Raw genomic sequence first — 15,407 nt, 5'->3', positions numbered from 1 at the left:
GCATAATAAAATTCAACAATTTATTGCAGTTACCACTTTAATTTGTTGTTCTTGTTGTTTCTGTTGTTGTTGCTTGGCCAAAATAAAAATAAATAAATACAAAAAAAAAAAGAAAAAGAAAAAAAACATTTTCATTCACAAAACGGCGGCCGTTGTATGCAAATTGACCGCCAGCTTTCAAAACTGCGCCGTGCGACACACTTGGCAAGCGATGTTCAGCGATTGCAACAGCAACAACAACAACAACAACCGCAACTGAGCTGCCGCCAATGAATGAAACTCTGCCCAGGGGCAGGGACAGTAGCGGGGCAGTTGACTGGGCCTACGTGTCGTCTACTTAATGGCATATATTTAATTATCGTACACTCTGCAGCATATCGTAGTGACATTTAGATCAGGCATAAGCAAATACTTATTAGATATACGTATTTAGTATATAGCGTAGATAAGATCAATCAGATAAGACATAGACATAAACGATAAAAATATACAAACATATATATATAAATCGGACGGATAAGCTGAAAGTACATATATGTACATATATCCGATCTAATTTGCAGAATTGAAAAAAATAGCACTACAAATAGTGAAATTATTCCAAAATATATGTGACGCAAGAAATTCAGTAATTCCCTCTATTCCATATGTTTCTAATGACTTGAGTAGTATATAGTTTGTCTAGATCCAGCTATTTGTTAACATAACTTATAAAACACAATACAGTATATTCAAGTACATACATAATTATTGCTATGTTCAACTGTATTAATATAAACATATATAGTTTATAAATATTATGGCATATATTTTATATATCATAATAATATATCATATCATTATGTATGTAATGACAGTTTTACGAAGAGCATTGATAGAGTGAAGAACTATATACGCTGGTGATTTAAAGCAGTAGAGGCGATCACAGTGGTGTAAGCTAGTTTAAGTTGAATCATTATATATTCAATACTCATTATAATGAAATTATTCTTCCTATATTAATATCCTATTAATTATAATAAACACGCATAATAATTGTTACATATATATTTATATATATTTATCAAACTGCATCTTCCGTCTTTTTATTAGGTTTAATCCTAAAACTTAATTTGACTCTGTAGATTCATAAAATGAAAATAAGTTACTGTGTAGATTCTTCTTGACTGCTACAAAGTAGAGCAGGGAAAATTGTATAGCCGAGATTAGATTAGTTTAATTAAAGCTTGGTTTTATTTCTTCATCATAGTTTTAAAAATTCAGTTCTTAAATTCATGTTGCATTAAATTAAATAATTCAACAGTCAATATAGATGAGGGCTAAACCTAAACCTGTCTCATTCTGCTGCGTAGGTATTTACAGTTCATAATTTTTGACTCTACTTTCTACTCACTGAAACTGGCTGTAGCAAACAACAAAAGCAGGAGAAACAAAATGAAATGTATTTCCCTCTAAAACACCACCGATAAAAATATAAACATCCATGTGGGGCTGGAATTCTATAAAAGCTGAATGTTGCTAAATTTGATACGCATATTCCCATTGTGAATACGTATATTTGGAATATTTCAAATTTCGAAAATTTAAATGCCAATAGCAGCCCGTCGCCGTGCTTTGGGTATCTTCAAGTCGCACACTCCCCGACTAGAGCTCGTTTCCTTTTGATTTGGTTTTGTTTTGACCAACTTTCGTTGTTGACTTTTGCATTTTGCATTTGCATTTATTTATTTAAAGCATTAAACAAAGACAGAGACACAAATGTTGTTGTCGCCGCTGCAACAGTTGCTGTTGCTGCACTTGTTGTTGTTACTGTTGGCGACATGCAACAAATGTTAGACATTCAATTTGTTGTTGACACTTCATTAGCAAACCAAAAAAAGAGGAAAAAAGAGAATTGGGTTAAATGTTGCTAAAATTAAGCGATGCGCAGAGCAAAAGCTGCAAGAAAATTATAAAAAAAGTTGAGCGAATCAGCGATCTGCAGTCGCAATGGGAAGCAGCTGGTCTTGCCCATCGACATGGCTAGCAAACGCATTCCTGGTGATCTTCTTTCACTCTCTTCGCTGCCCATGCTCTCACTGTCTCTTCAGATTTGGTTTATCCACCTAGAAGATCGAACGATTGGCATATCGTCTCGTCACTCTGTAGCTGTTGATCTTCTTTGAAATTCGGAACTGGAGTAGCCCGCAGCTTAACCTAATAAAATCAACGATCGGGCTGAGGGTATTCGATTACAGTTGCAGCGCAGGGCAGGGCACGGCAGGGCAGGGCAGGGCACGCGCTGGTCTGATAAGTTTTCATGAATGAAATAGTAAATTCGCCCACGCTGCGCGCCGCATGATGAAACCATGAATGAATGAGTGAATCAATGACTGAATCGAGTCGAGTCGAGTCGAGTGGAGCAGAGATCACCTGGTGCCAGGTGCCAAAAGGGCACACGCGATGCGAACGTGGGCAGCAAATGCAAATTGATGGCCATGGCTAAGATGCTCGTCTCCATTAGCCACGCACACCGGAACCGCATTAGCATCTCCGCTCGATGTCGAGGAGGAAGACGCTGGAAAACCGGAACGCCACACTTTCAGTGAATGCTAACAAATTAACTGTCAAATGCCTCGACGTCGTTTGATGCATTCAACGAAAACATTTCGAAATCTTTGTCATGAATGAATTTTCGGTTATCTCCCGCTCGCCCAGCTTTTGTTTAGCCAGTCGAAAGCTGCATTGGGCCAAAGGCAATGTGCGGACAAAGACCAGCAGGCAATCAGCAATCTAGCCAGGCAGCATTTGTATACTTCCCTAGACTTTTCCACGGCTCAATATCATATTTCAGAGATTGTCAACGGCTGTCATTGTTCGCCAGTGAAAGAGTTCTAATATTTTTCAGCTCGTTAAATCGTACGATCGAACGCATTAAAACTTAAATATTATGTCTTCCCGTTTACCTTTTGATCTCTTTGGGAATTTCAGAGCATGAGAATCTTAACTGGTTACAGAGGGTGATCAAGTATTGGGACTATTCACACTGCGTGTGAATATATAGCTTGGCAAATCACGTTGATCGATTCGAGACCTACTACTCTATTTACGGGAAAATATTTTTGAAGGTAAAACGTAATAGTGGCAAAAAAACGTAATAAGGCAAAAAATGTCGAACGAAGAGTTCGTTCACAAGAAAAAAATCATCGAATCCTTATAATAGAAGAAACCCCTGCTGCATAGCTTTACTGATTTTGTTGCGAAAGGAATCATGTATCCATAATGATATCCTCCTTCTGCCTGTTACATGCATATTATAAAACAATTGAAATGGGTGCAGTTGGTTTGGCGATTCATTACATATTGTCGACTCTGACAAAGCTCCGTGGCTGACACACCACTTACCCCCCACTTATTTCATAACTTAGTTTCATTCAAATTAAAGCCGAAAAAAGATAAATTTTTTGATACTCATTTGTTTGTATCTCTGAGTCTTGCTCAGTTTTTGCCCATGCTTAAAATGAGTAGTAAATTGAGCTCTGAGGAGAGTTCTTACGACCCACACATATCTATCTGCACGTAAGCATTTGAGTGCCAACTTAATTATGGAATGCTTTACACGTACATTGATTGTTGTTAAGTTGATTCCGACAATGTCTTTGGCTGTTGTGTTGTTGGCATTCGGCTTGGCTTTCAGGCGGCTGTCAAGGCGCTGGCTTGAGCCGAATTCTCACACAGCTGGCGGGCATTACAAGTTTATAGCTGGTAAACAGCGAATAGCGATTGCAGCCACTCAGCCACTGCACCACTGAACCACAGCCATGGTCAGGCTGACGTCATATGTGCATATAAAAGCCGCGACGATGACATAAATTGCATTTGAATATTGGCCAACAGCAGAAAACCATAACTGACTTTATTTTCCTACATACCCTGTACACATGGAGAGCGAAATTAGGCTGGGTATATTGATTGGTGTGGAGAGAAGGAGGCCGCGAAGGGAACAGATGAGTGCGAGATGGAGAAGGAAGGAATACATCTGAGTAAAAAAGAAGGACAGAAAGGAAGACAAAGAGAACGGAGAAATCTGATAGGTTTCGATAAGTTTCCTATCTGATCAGTATCGATAATTGGTTCTTCACGTTTGTCTTGGTGAATATGACATCTTACTTTGATGAATAATTATAAATATAAATATTAAAGTTATATTCCACCATTTGACTACAAATCTACGTGCAAGAATTACAGGGTATTTAGTGGCTGACTCACGAGTAGCTCGCATTAACTTGTTTCTGCGTGCCTCTCGCTTGTCACGACGCGACGCTAACATCGATGCTGACGTCGGGTGGACGCAGACGTCGACGTCAGCGTCTCTGGTCGATTTTTGGCATGAAAAGTGACAAAATTGCAGCAAGCGCTGCGCCTGCGCTTTGTACAAAACGAAAAGCGTTTAATGAATGGGCGCAGCAGCAGCAGCAGCAACAAGCAACAAGGCAACAACAAGAACAACAACAGCAGCAACTGCTGTCGCAGCAACAACATCCGCTGCTGCTGCTGCTGCTGTCACAGCCAGCGTCGACTGCAGCGTCTGTTTTTTAAAATTTTTTTTTTCGGAACTTGCGCGTGGGCAGCTTCATTCATAACGAAAATTTCGTAGCACTGAATGAATTGCAGTTTTGTAGCGCTTAAGGCGCTGGCTTATGGGCCAAATAACGGGACAATGTGCTACGCCCCCCACCCGCCGCCAGCGTAGAGGCTGAACAGCGCACAAGGAGCTGCAGGAGCAGCACGAAACAACAAATACAACGGCGCGTTGATTGGAACCGAAAAAAGTAAAGAAAACAACGGAGATTTACATAAATCAGCTGCAAATTTGTTCCACTGTTCAAATGCAGTGTCGCCAAGTGCGAGCGAGAGGTCCGAGGAAGTCGCAGCAGCTTCTACGGCAGAGCAACAAGCGCAGCAGTAGGATAGCGAGGGGGGGGGAGGGCGCGGGGCTTGGCGTGGTTGGCGTCGTGTAGCCAAAGTCAACGCGTGTCGGCTTAGAAAACCTCACAGTTGTAGCAACTGCTCTTTTTTCGGCTCTTTTTTTATTTTTTATTTTTTATTTGTATTTTTTTGTGTTTTTCTTTCCTGTATCAACTTTGCGGGGGCCGCTGCCAAAGTAAAGTAGCTTTGTGTAGTTTTGTTGTCTGCTGTCGTCGTCGTACGACTGGAAGAGTTTTCAAGTTGGAAGTCGTTGCGATTTAGTGGCCTGATTGCAATTGTTGATGTTGGCCATGTGCATGTGTGTGTGCTTAGAGATGTGCTGCGTGCTTGTGCATGTGTATGTGTGTGTTTGTGGATGTGGCAAACGGCTTTTGTTAATGCACAGCCGAATGCGATTGTTTGCTTAACGAATGCTTAATAAATGCATTTTGATTGCGTGCAGCACATTTAGGCAATGGAAGCAGCGATTTTTCTTTACGCATTTAGCGAGTAAACACAGCGACTTTTCCTTGAGCTTTTCTTCATTTCTTTTCACTGAAAGGAAAGGCCCCCGCCCAGTCGTTAAATGACAAAGTCTTGTTGCTTAGATATGCTCACGTTGCACTTTTTTGAAAATTTCCAATTAGAATTACTCAATTCGAGCTAAAAGTATAGCTTTTATTTAGCTATTGCTGATTTGCCCAATTGTCTTCTTTGATTAAATACAATTTATTTCTACTTATGTTATATTTAATTGCAACTAATTTCAGTTACTATACGCATAGTTCACAATGGACAGCTGCGAAAATATTAGCTGGCAGCGCCTGAGATGATATCTGTAATTCATTTGGCAGCTCTTGTCGCCGCCAACATGGTCACCCTAATCTACTGCAATTAGTCAATCGAATTAGTTATTTCCTACTATTGCAATGCTTTGAATAACTGTATATTCCGCTTGATGAGTTTCTATTAAAAATTTGTTCGCATCGTTAATAAATAATCACATATGGTGTGACCATAAATTCTTATCGAAGAGTTATAAAATATCCTGAAGGCTGGCAACGCCATCAGCGATCTGGCAAGCTCTAATAAAGCCTTTTTGTCAAATCATTGAATATGCTCAGTTAGTCGGTGAAGCATCAAATTGTCGGGTGCGAAAAAGAATTATTGAAAAAGTCATAAAAAAGTGTTAAACTTTGTGATAATTGGATTAAAAATGTGTAAAGTGAATCGCTGCGAAGTGGAGAAGGCCGCGTTTCGTTTTTCTCCTTTTATTAACACAACAAGACTGAATAATGGATCTGTATGTATGTGTGCGGCTTTTTACTTGATCAGGTATTGTTAAAAATGATTTTTATCAATAAATATTTATTAACTATTTTCCTTTCTTTAGGGTTTGTATTCCGTTCAATATAAATGAGGTTAAAATTGAACGTGGAACCCTCAGGTAAGTTCTGTCAACACATTCGACTTCTAACTTCTACAACATCTTTATGCGAATCTATTAAGGTATTTATGAACTATAACAATTTATTTTCTCATATATTGGCAAGTGTTCAAAATTTCCAGGTGTGCTTCAGGTTAGAGCTGAACGGCAAAGTTTGAGTTGCGTAAAAGACAAATTTCAGCGAAACTGATAAGCTCTTCCGAGTCTGTGTATTCATATGACTTGTGAGCACTTATCCCATTAGCCGCGCTAATTAGGCTGCTTTCTGTGCGCCTTAGTCACAAATCGTCGCATCTTTCAAAATTGACAGCAAAGAAAACGAGAAGGAAAGAAAACACATTCTTTGACTTTGTGCTAACGATATCTAAAGCAGAAAGAAAAACTTGGCAAACGCCATTGGCACTTGCTCCAAAATCGGCCGAGTGCCCCTCCCTTCATGTGGCCATATGCATATAGCGATTTTTCTGTCAAGATGCTTCAAGGGAAACCAAGCATAAATCTTAGACAGATAGACAGATGGAAATGAATGTTCTTGCTGTTGGCCGCAGTGGAAATCTTGTGGCCGTTCCGAATGAGCCGAGTCGCTGCGAACCATGGCGATCTGTGCGGCTCATTAGAAAATATGCGTGTAATTTGTTGGACTCTATGAGTCCCTCACAACGTCGCCATATACTCATGCTCCCCTATAGGAGATGCAGTCCCCCTCAAATGCGAATGCAGTGCAGATTCTATTCGGTGCTTATATTTCAAGTGAAAATGCCAGCGAACGGTGCTGGGCATCTAGCAGTCGGGCACTCCCTAGCCGCGCACACTTGTTCATTTGTCTCTATTTTCGTATTGGCTGCCGCTGCGACTGCTTCATTGAAATATGTCAAGTGGCCAGCCGAGGGAAACGCACTTGAAACTCGGGCCAACTGAATTGACCACCAATCAAATTTGAGCAACTGCCTCGGCGGCGATTCCTCCAAAGCGGCACCAAAAAAGGCAAACGCCAACTGAGTGGGTCGAAAGCTGCGCGCGCGTTACGCCCACCCACAAAACTAACTCGAACTCAAAAAAAAAAAAAAACCAAAAAAAAAAAAAAAAAAATACGACAGAAAAAACTTTAAATCACGCAACAACAACAAGGAAAACAATAAACCGCATAAAGTTGATGTAAATTATTTGACTACCAAATTTAGTTGGAAATCTAGTGAACTGGATGACTGCCCCTCTTTCATATACTCTTGGTGAGGTCTAGGGTCCCATGAACAACCGCATTTGGTTTGTAACTGTCAGAGAAGTGCAAAGGAAATTCTATGGTATGTAAATATTTATATTTATAAATGTGATTCATTTCATTCATCAACTATTATTATATGAAATATTTTCTTGATTGAAGAATATTCATAAATTGATTATATTGAATGGCATATGTTACAATTTTAACTATATAGTGACTATTCATATAGTATCTATTCTCTATATAGTCTCTATTCATTTCAAATTTGGTTTTGTTTTGTCGATCGATCATATTAATAGAGATACATTCATGTCACATGACAGATATGGGAGAGATCGATTGTTTAAGCTAATGTTTGTGAATCTTTTAAGGGTATTTTCTCCTCTCAAGTTTAGCTCTTTTCCAGGGTATACGACGATTCCCCCTACAGTTGCTAAATATCACATTTGTCATACTTTGTACAGCATCTTAGTGGCAAAAGAGCTCAGCAGGCCACGAAGTTGAGTTGGTCGAGCGCTCTACAGTGAAGCACTGGAACAGTGAAGCGAACAATCTTTTTGAGCGCTGACTGACATTTCGCCTCAAAACTCAAATGTCAGGCGAGACGAGAGTTGATTGTGGCAACGAGTCCAATTGCGAACGGAGCAACAGCTCCGTTTGGTGGCATGACAGTTCAAATAGTTCAGTATATATATGGCGTATATATACATACATATATGTATATGAGCTTTGCTCTGTATGAATATCCATTGAGCTTGTCCAAGCGAATGATAAAGTGTAGCTCGAAGCTCGACTCTAGGCCCAGCTTAAGTTTTGGTTTGTTTGCCTTGCCACACATTTGAAGCGTCCTGAATGGGTGAAAGAGCAATGTCTTTGCACTGGATTGCGTTTCTGTATCTGTTTTTGTTTTTACTGGATGTTGTTGTACCGGAAACCCGCTGCGGACAGCCTATAATTTGCAAATTTAATTTGCAACACACGCCAACATGTGACCCCAAAAAATAAATGCAAGTCTGTGCACATATATGTATACATGCATATATGTATAAATAATATGCAGTTGCAGTTGCAGTTGGCAGTTGGCAGTTGGCAGTTGGCAGTTGGAGCTGGTGGTAGGTGTTGCTCGGTGGCTTACCTTAAACTAGAAAAGCGCAGCTTATGAATGGAGCTGCGACTCATGAATGAAATCAACTCCGATACAGATACAGATGCAGATATAAATATAGATACAGATAGATGCGAGGCTGCGGCTGTATCTGTATCTGTGCTTCCATGTTCCGATCTCAGCCAGCATAATAGATTTGCGGTTGGGAATCCAACAGATTTCAAATGTAGTTTATGCGCTGCTTGGCTTTAATGATTGTTTTGTGGTTTTCAGATTTGTTCCTCAGTTTGTTTTGCTTAATAAATATATTGTATATAAATTTTGTTTATCTGCTGCGTGGGTCGCTGTCGACTTCTAGCAAACGGCGGCGCCAACAGGTTATAGCTAAAGCGTGGGCAAAACTCTGAGCTGATCTTAATCGCAAGTAGCTGAAAAGCAAGAGCTGCGACCATTCATAGATGTCTTCCATTCAAACTCGAACCATTCAACAAAAAAAGTAAGACGGTTAGGCACTATATATACTATATGCGATATAGATGTAAGGTTTAGAGCTATAGATCTTATTATAGGATGCTTTGAAACCAGATGTACTACTAAATAATTGTTCATTTCGTAAGCAAAGTATCTCCTGGGTCAACTATATCATTTATCTAATCCATCAATTACAATATATATAGCATATATATATTTTTTTATGTAATATTTTTTTTTTTCTCATGTAATTTTCCTTTAAGCGAGAGAGTTTCTCTTTGTGTCTACATATGACAAGGTTCATATCTACACCCACGGACATACATATATATATATGTACATTTATGTATAAATGTATGTATAGGAATATGTGCGTAGATCGATGGCTACTCGTATTACGGCTCTATTTCATGGCAGCTGTTGGGCACCTGAGCTGTGCCTCTATTTTTAGCTGCATGATGCCGACGACGCATTCACTTTGAAAGCCGTTAAAGCGAGCCACAAATTATAACTTAAGTTAAACCACAGAAAATAAATAAACACAAAAAAAGCTGCCCACGTGTTGCGGTTTTTGATCCAAGTTTTGGATTTTATTCGATTGGACTGAACCGCAGACGGAGTCTGGCTTCGAGGCTGGCGCCAATTTAAATGTTATGCAAACAGGTGACAATATACAGAAATACAAGATATAATACGCATAAGAAACTACTAAATATCTCGTGCACATGTATGCGAAGATCTGAATGCAATTTTGTCAATCTAAAATTAAAGTTATCTGTATAATCGTTAGTGCCCGAGATACTCTAAGTATCGCAGCGTGCCATGTTTCACTTTTTCAAAAGGTACATAATAGACATCTGCATGGATGCATTCAAAAGGGCTATTGTATCATTCATTTTTAAATGAGCACACTCTTTTTCCTGTACAGCATTAAATGAGTACCAGTTAATATTGTACAACATTGTATGTTGACAGTTGGTGGCTAAATGAGTACAGTAAAAATATTGTACAGTGCTTTCACTGTACACTGTTTTGGTGTGCAAACTTACTGTACAGTAAGTTATTATTATTTTTATTATATTTATTTTTAATGAAGGGGGGCGTACAAAAATCAGAATGTTATATGCAAGAAAAAGATGGCCAATATTTTAATTGTCACAAATTTATTTCAAACAAGTAGGAAGGCTCCCGTCGAAACTACTCGACTACGAGATACCTTCCAAGCTGATATTCTACTCATTCTGCTCTCCTTTATGCACACATGCATACACATGCATCCACACGCATGTAAATCACGCGCTCTGCTGCAATATTGCGTTTTCATCATTTTCATTAGCAGCCTTAGCAGAGCAGTTCAAAATATCTTTACAGTTGTTCTCAATCACATTTACTATATTCATAATGAAGTTTGGTTTACAACGTGTGGGAAAGAGACAAAAATTGTGCTCATTTAAAAAGAGTACAGCTTTTATTGTCAGTCACTGTAAGTGTGAACAGTATAAAAGTTGTACAGAATTTTTTTGACAGTTGAATATTCTGTACAGCAAGGAATGAGTACAGTATTTTTGAGAACATTTTACTACTGTACAGTACTATGGTTTTGGAAATGAATACATTCATGCAGACCTCTAGTACATAAACACGCAATGTACAATACATACACAAACCAATACACACAGAGAGGCACGTTTATGGGGTGTACTATGGGATATGAATTGTGGAAAGCCGTTCCCTCTAAATTGACTTTTGTAATACAATTTTCTGGAATTTACTTATCTGTATCTTCCAAAAGTCTTCTCTAGTATTTGAAATAGGTTTTACCTCGAATTTTAGTGACAATATACCAAATATTCGCGTATTTATCAGAGGAATCTACATTTTACATTGAGTGCTTTCATTTATTGTTACATTCGAACAATAATAAAATAGAAAATCAAATTATCGATTTTATCGATAATATGAAAGTCAAATGTATTATCGGGAAAGGATAAGTTGGCGGATTATAGACGAATATTAAATTTAAATGCATTTCACATCGTTTTTGAGGATCGCGATTGGGATGGTATAGGCGACTCAGTTTTGATGCAGTTTGGCACGCCTTTCTTATTTTGTATATTATCCTATATTTAATTTACAAACATTTTTTTATATACTTTCAGAAAACAAATCAATATATAAAAACGGAAAAAAAAAATTGAGATTAAACATAACTGATAAAATATTTGATAAGAGATCAATAAGTAAATTGAAATGAAGTAAATTAGAATACTTATTTTTTTATAATATTGAAATCATTGTTTATAGAATTTTATAATTCCAAAGTTGTGTTCAAAACCCGAAACTACGATAAGTATTTCTCGATGTTTGAAAGGACAAAAATTGATCGGAATATGACAAATTAGCGTGGCATTTTGATTCGCTGTTTAAGAACTGCTTTTTGTGTTAGCGTTGCCTGTTTTCACTCGTACCCCTGACGTTGGCAACATTGGATAGAGAGTATTTCATTTAGATTATATTTTACATAAATTATATTAGATTTGAGCTCGCATATTATATCCATTAGGTCTCTTAAGTCATGTTTGATATCATAAATATAATATTTTTGAATTCGTCTATTAAATCCATTCATGGCACACTTTTCGATCCCATTAAGAATTATGTTAATCTCGTTCGATTCACTTCGCATAGCTAATCAAATTGATAAGCTTTTCAGGTTCATTAAAGTAGCTGTTGGTGGTGGTGGTGCAGCTGCTGCTTTGTGGTGGTTCTCGCTATGATGAACTGTGGCAGTTGTGCGGCTCCGTCAGTCTGTCTCTATCTCTGTCTCTGTCTCTATATCTGTCTCTATATCTGTCTCTGTCTCTGCGCCTGCAATTCATCAGCTGAATTGTGCCACCAACAAAGTACTGAATGCTGAATGGCACATTTGCCCATTCAAATGGCAATTAAGTTGCCCGCAAATCGTGAACTTGTGAACCACAGCTCAGGCCTCAATCACAGGCACAGTCCCAGCCACAGTTGAAGTCGCAGTCGCAGTTGCAGACACAGCCAAAGGCAAAGCCATGGCCAATACACATCATCAAGCAGGCTGAAAGGAAGTCTGCGCAGTTTCCTTGGCTCATTTCCATTTGGCAAGTCGCGTTCGCGCTCTGCAATTAATCGCCGCTCAACTGGCGCACTGATTGCAATTAATCTTCATTAAAGCGACGGCAATCAGCGCGGCAGCTGAGCGGGGCGTGGCAGCGTGTCCTTTGGCCCAAAGTGTTTGACATGGCGAGGCGCAGCACGCTTAGAAATCCTTACAAACCAATTTGGTGATCATTCGTGAGCTGTTGTTGTCAGCAAACAACTGCAGCAGCACCACCAACACCACCACCAGCAACAAGGTCCAGGTGACCGCACTGCAATCACCTTAATTAAACATTAGGCAAGCCTCACTGGCCGGGAGGCAGCGAGCTGACAGTCGTCGAAGCTGGGAGCTGTGCCCATGGTGTGGTCCATGTCAGCGATTTCCGTTGCACAAGGCGCAAAGGTTGCCACAGTCTCGATTGTCGCCTTAATTATACCGTATATATCAAGGGGGCTAAGCGAGGGTAGTATGAATGCTCGAAAATCACGAAAAATTATCGATATAAATCGATTTTTTCGATATAAATCGAGAACAAATCAGAGGCATCAATTTATGATAGTAAAAAAAAAATAATAGTACTATACATAAATTCATAACTTAATTTGTGTAATTAATTAATTCAGCTTATCCTTTAGTAATTAATCAAAGTAAAACCTTGAATTAGTTCGTATACCTGAAAAGTTTTGCATTTTCAAATTATTTTATAAATTGTCTGCTTCATATTGTCAAAAATAACCTAAGAACTAGGCCTTCTTAAAGTAAAGCTATCTATAACTTCTGCTTACAGGGTGTTTTGAAGTCGCTCCCAGCTGCCTATGAAATCGCGTTTTCTTGCAGTTTTCTTGACTGCAGCATCGTGTTGCTGCCAGTCGCTGTTGCTGCTGCTGTTGCTGTTGCTGTTGCCGCAGTGCCAATGTCGTTGACAAACGCTGAAAGGCTTTGTGTGTGATTTTCATTGGAAACGATCACCCAGCTTGATTTTCATATAAATATATGTAAATATACATATATACACACAGTCCATATATATGTATATAGAGTGCATAGCATATACAAAACGGGTCACGTTATTAATTGGTATACCTTTGTAGAGATAGATAGAGAGCGAGAGAGAGACAGGAGAGATTTATGAATATTGATTGCAAGTGAAGTGCAGCTGAATGTGCAAACACTGTGGCCATGGCCTGTCTCTCAGTGCTGATGTCTGTCTGTCCGTAGGTCTCTCTGTCTGTCGCTCAGATTGAGTCAGCTTCCTGTCGATTAGGGTCACTCAGCTGTGTGGCTACTGTAGTTGCAATTGCTGCTGCTGCTGCTGCTGCTGCTGTTCTTGCTGATCGGTCAGCCGGGGTCATTTCCTGGCTAATTAACTTTGCCATGAGAGAGATTTTATTTGATATTTTTATTGTTATGATTTTTTCTTGTTTTTTTTTTTTTTTCTTTTTTTTTTGCTATGCTTCGGCACTTAAACGCCGTCGCTTATTTACGATATTAATTAATTAAGACAATTTGTGTGCATCTTGAGAATCCGAGTACTTATAGCTGCATTTGGTCTGTTGCTCGTTCGCTTGATCGTTCTCAAAAGGGGGTCGGCTTCATTGAAATCGCAATCACAATTCAGTGTTACTAAATTTTCAAGATTGCAATTGGATCAGCACATGTTCACATATTTTTAATTAATTTATATATTGCTTAATATTTTATATTTAGATTTACAATTTAAAACGAATGTGTTTTGATATATATTAAAATTCTTTCAAAGATTTGATGTAGTCAAATAACTAAAATTGATAGTTGAGTCTTCTTTATGGGAAACAGCTTCTCTTTAACTCACATTATAAGACGTTTCTTTGGTTTTCCTATTGCCAAGAATGAATGCATAAATAATCCGTAATCCAAGGCTCGCCTTGATAAAACAGAACACAAACCACTCGAATTTTATATTTTCGTCGTGAAATCCTTTCACTCGTCCACAGTCTTAGGTCTCTTAACACTTTCATTCCACCAGATAACTCACACCAGTCTATATTCGCATATTTTATATCATCTCATTTTACATCACACTTCTTGAATTTCATTGTCATTGTAGTTTCATGTAGTTTCAATGAAATGAATCCCAATATATAATATTCTTATTCAAATTAGCTGTGCCTCTCCTGCTCTATGTAAAGATCATTTGGTGGACAGCCGTGGGTACGGTCTTACCACGATAAGAAGCGCGCAATGTCGGTGCCAAGCATTGACACACTTTGGGTGGTCTTGGCGCTGGGGCTATGTTTTGGCAAAGCGAACCCAAGCCAGACGAGTAATCGATGGAACGTGTGACGATGACGACGTCGCATGCATTCGCAATTCGCTTGGATGTCGGGGGCAGGGAGCGGGCCATGTCCGCAACCAAGCCAACACCTGTTGCCCATTGCCTTGGTAGAAGGAAAACAGAGTAGCAATGTTGCAATTGGGCGTAACAGACTGCACAATGCCCATTCGCCGTCCAAATTTGATCTGCAGTGGGTATATCCGCTGGCAACATATAATTTCGTTTTGTTTGAAAACGATCTTAAAATGAAAATTTACAAGAAGGTGCGATTAGAGTAAAGTTGCAGGAAACTAATACGCTCTCTTTATTCCCTGAGCAATACTTGGGGGAAAAGAAACACAATCCGAAAGGGCGCTGCATCATTTGGCCAAATTCAATTTCAAGTTTTTGGCAACGTTTCAAATGAGTTGTCGACTCTATGAGGCGCAAGCGTCGTGTGGCGCCTTAGGCCAAGCGCCGTCCCCACAAATTGCGAGCGAACATCAAAGTGCGCCAAAAATGTATATTTATTGAGCTATTACACAGAGACAGAGACAGTGGAGGAGGAGGTTGGGGACAGAGTCTCCAGTGGGAGAGGGGAACAGCTTTAGCTGTCAGCTCGTTCATAGATTATTTTTTTTTTTTGTTGGCGATTTATAGCTCGCTGGGATAGTTTTGGGGGACACGAGCTAGCGGCTTTCCAGAGCGACAGCAAATTATGCAATAATACAGGCGAATGCATCATTGAAGGATCTCTTCACACATTTCACATTTCTCGAGAGAGAGAGAGAG

General features: G+C 39.1%; 1 protein-coding gene across 2 annotated transcripts in view; it reads right to left on the bottom strand.

The window, feature by feature from the left end:
* The window catches only part of sr (zinc finger domain-containing protein striped), a 55,070-nt gene that overhangs the window by 36,312 nt on the left and 3,351 nt on the right, over window positions 1-15,407 (bottom strand). The gene's annotated exons all lie outside the window — the stretch shown is intronic.

Source organism: Drosophila arizonae, chromosome 2 (assembly GCF_054131065.1).
Source record: "Drosophila arizonae isolate 15081-1271.41 chromosome 2, UAZ_ARI_1.0, whole genome shotgun sequence".
Classification (NCBI taxonomy): domain Eukaryota; kingdom Metazoa; phylum Arthropoda; class Insecta; order Diptera; family Drosophilidae; genus Drosophila; species Drosophila arizonae.
This window is presented reverse-complemented; position numbering and strand designations above follow the sequence as displayed.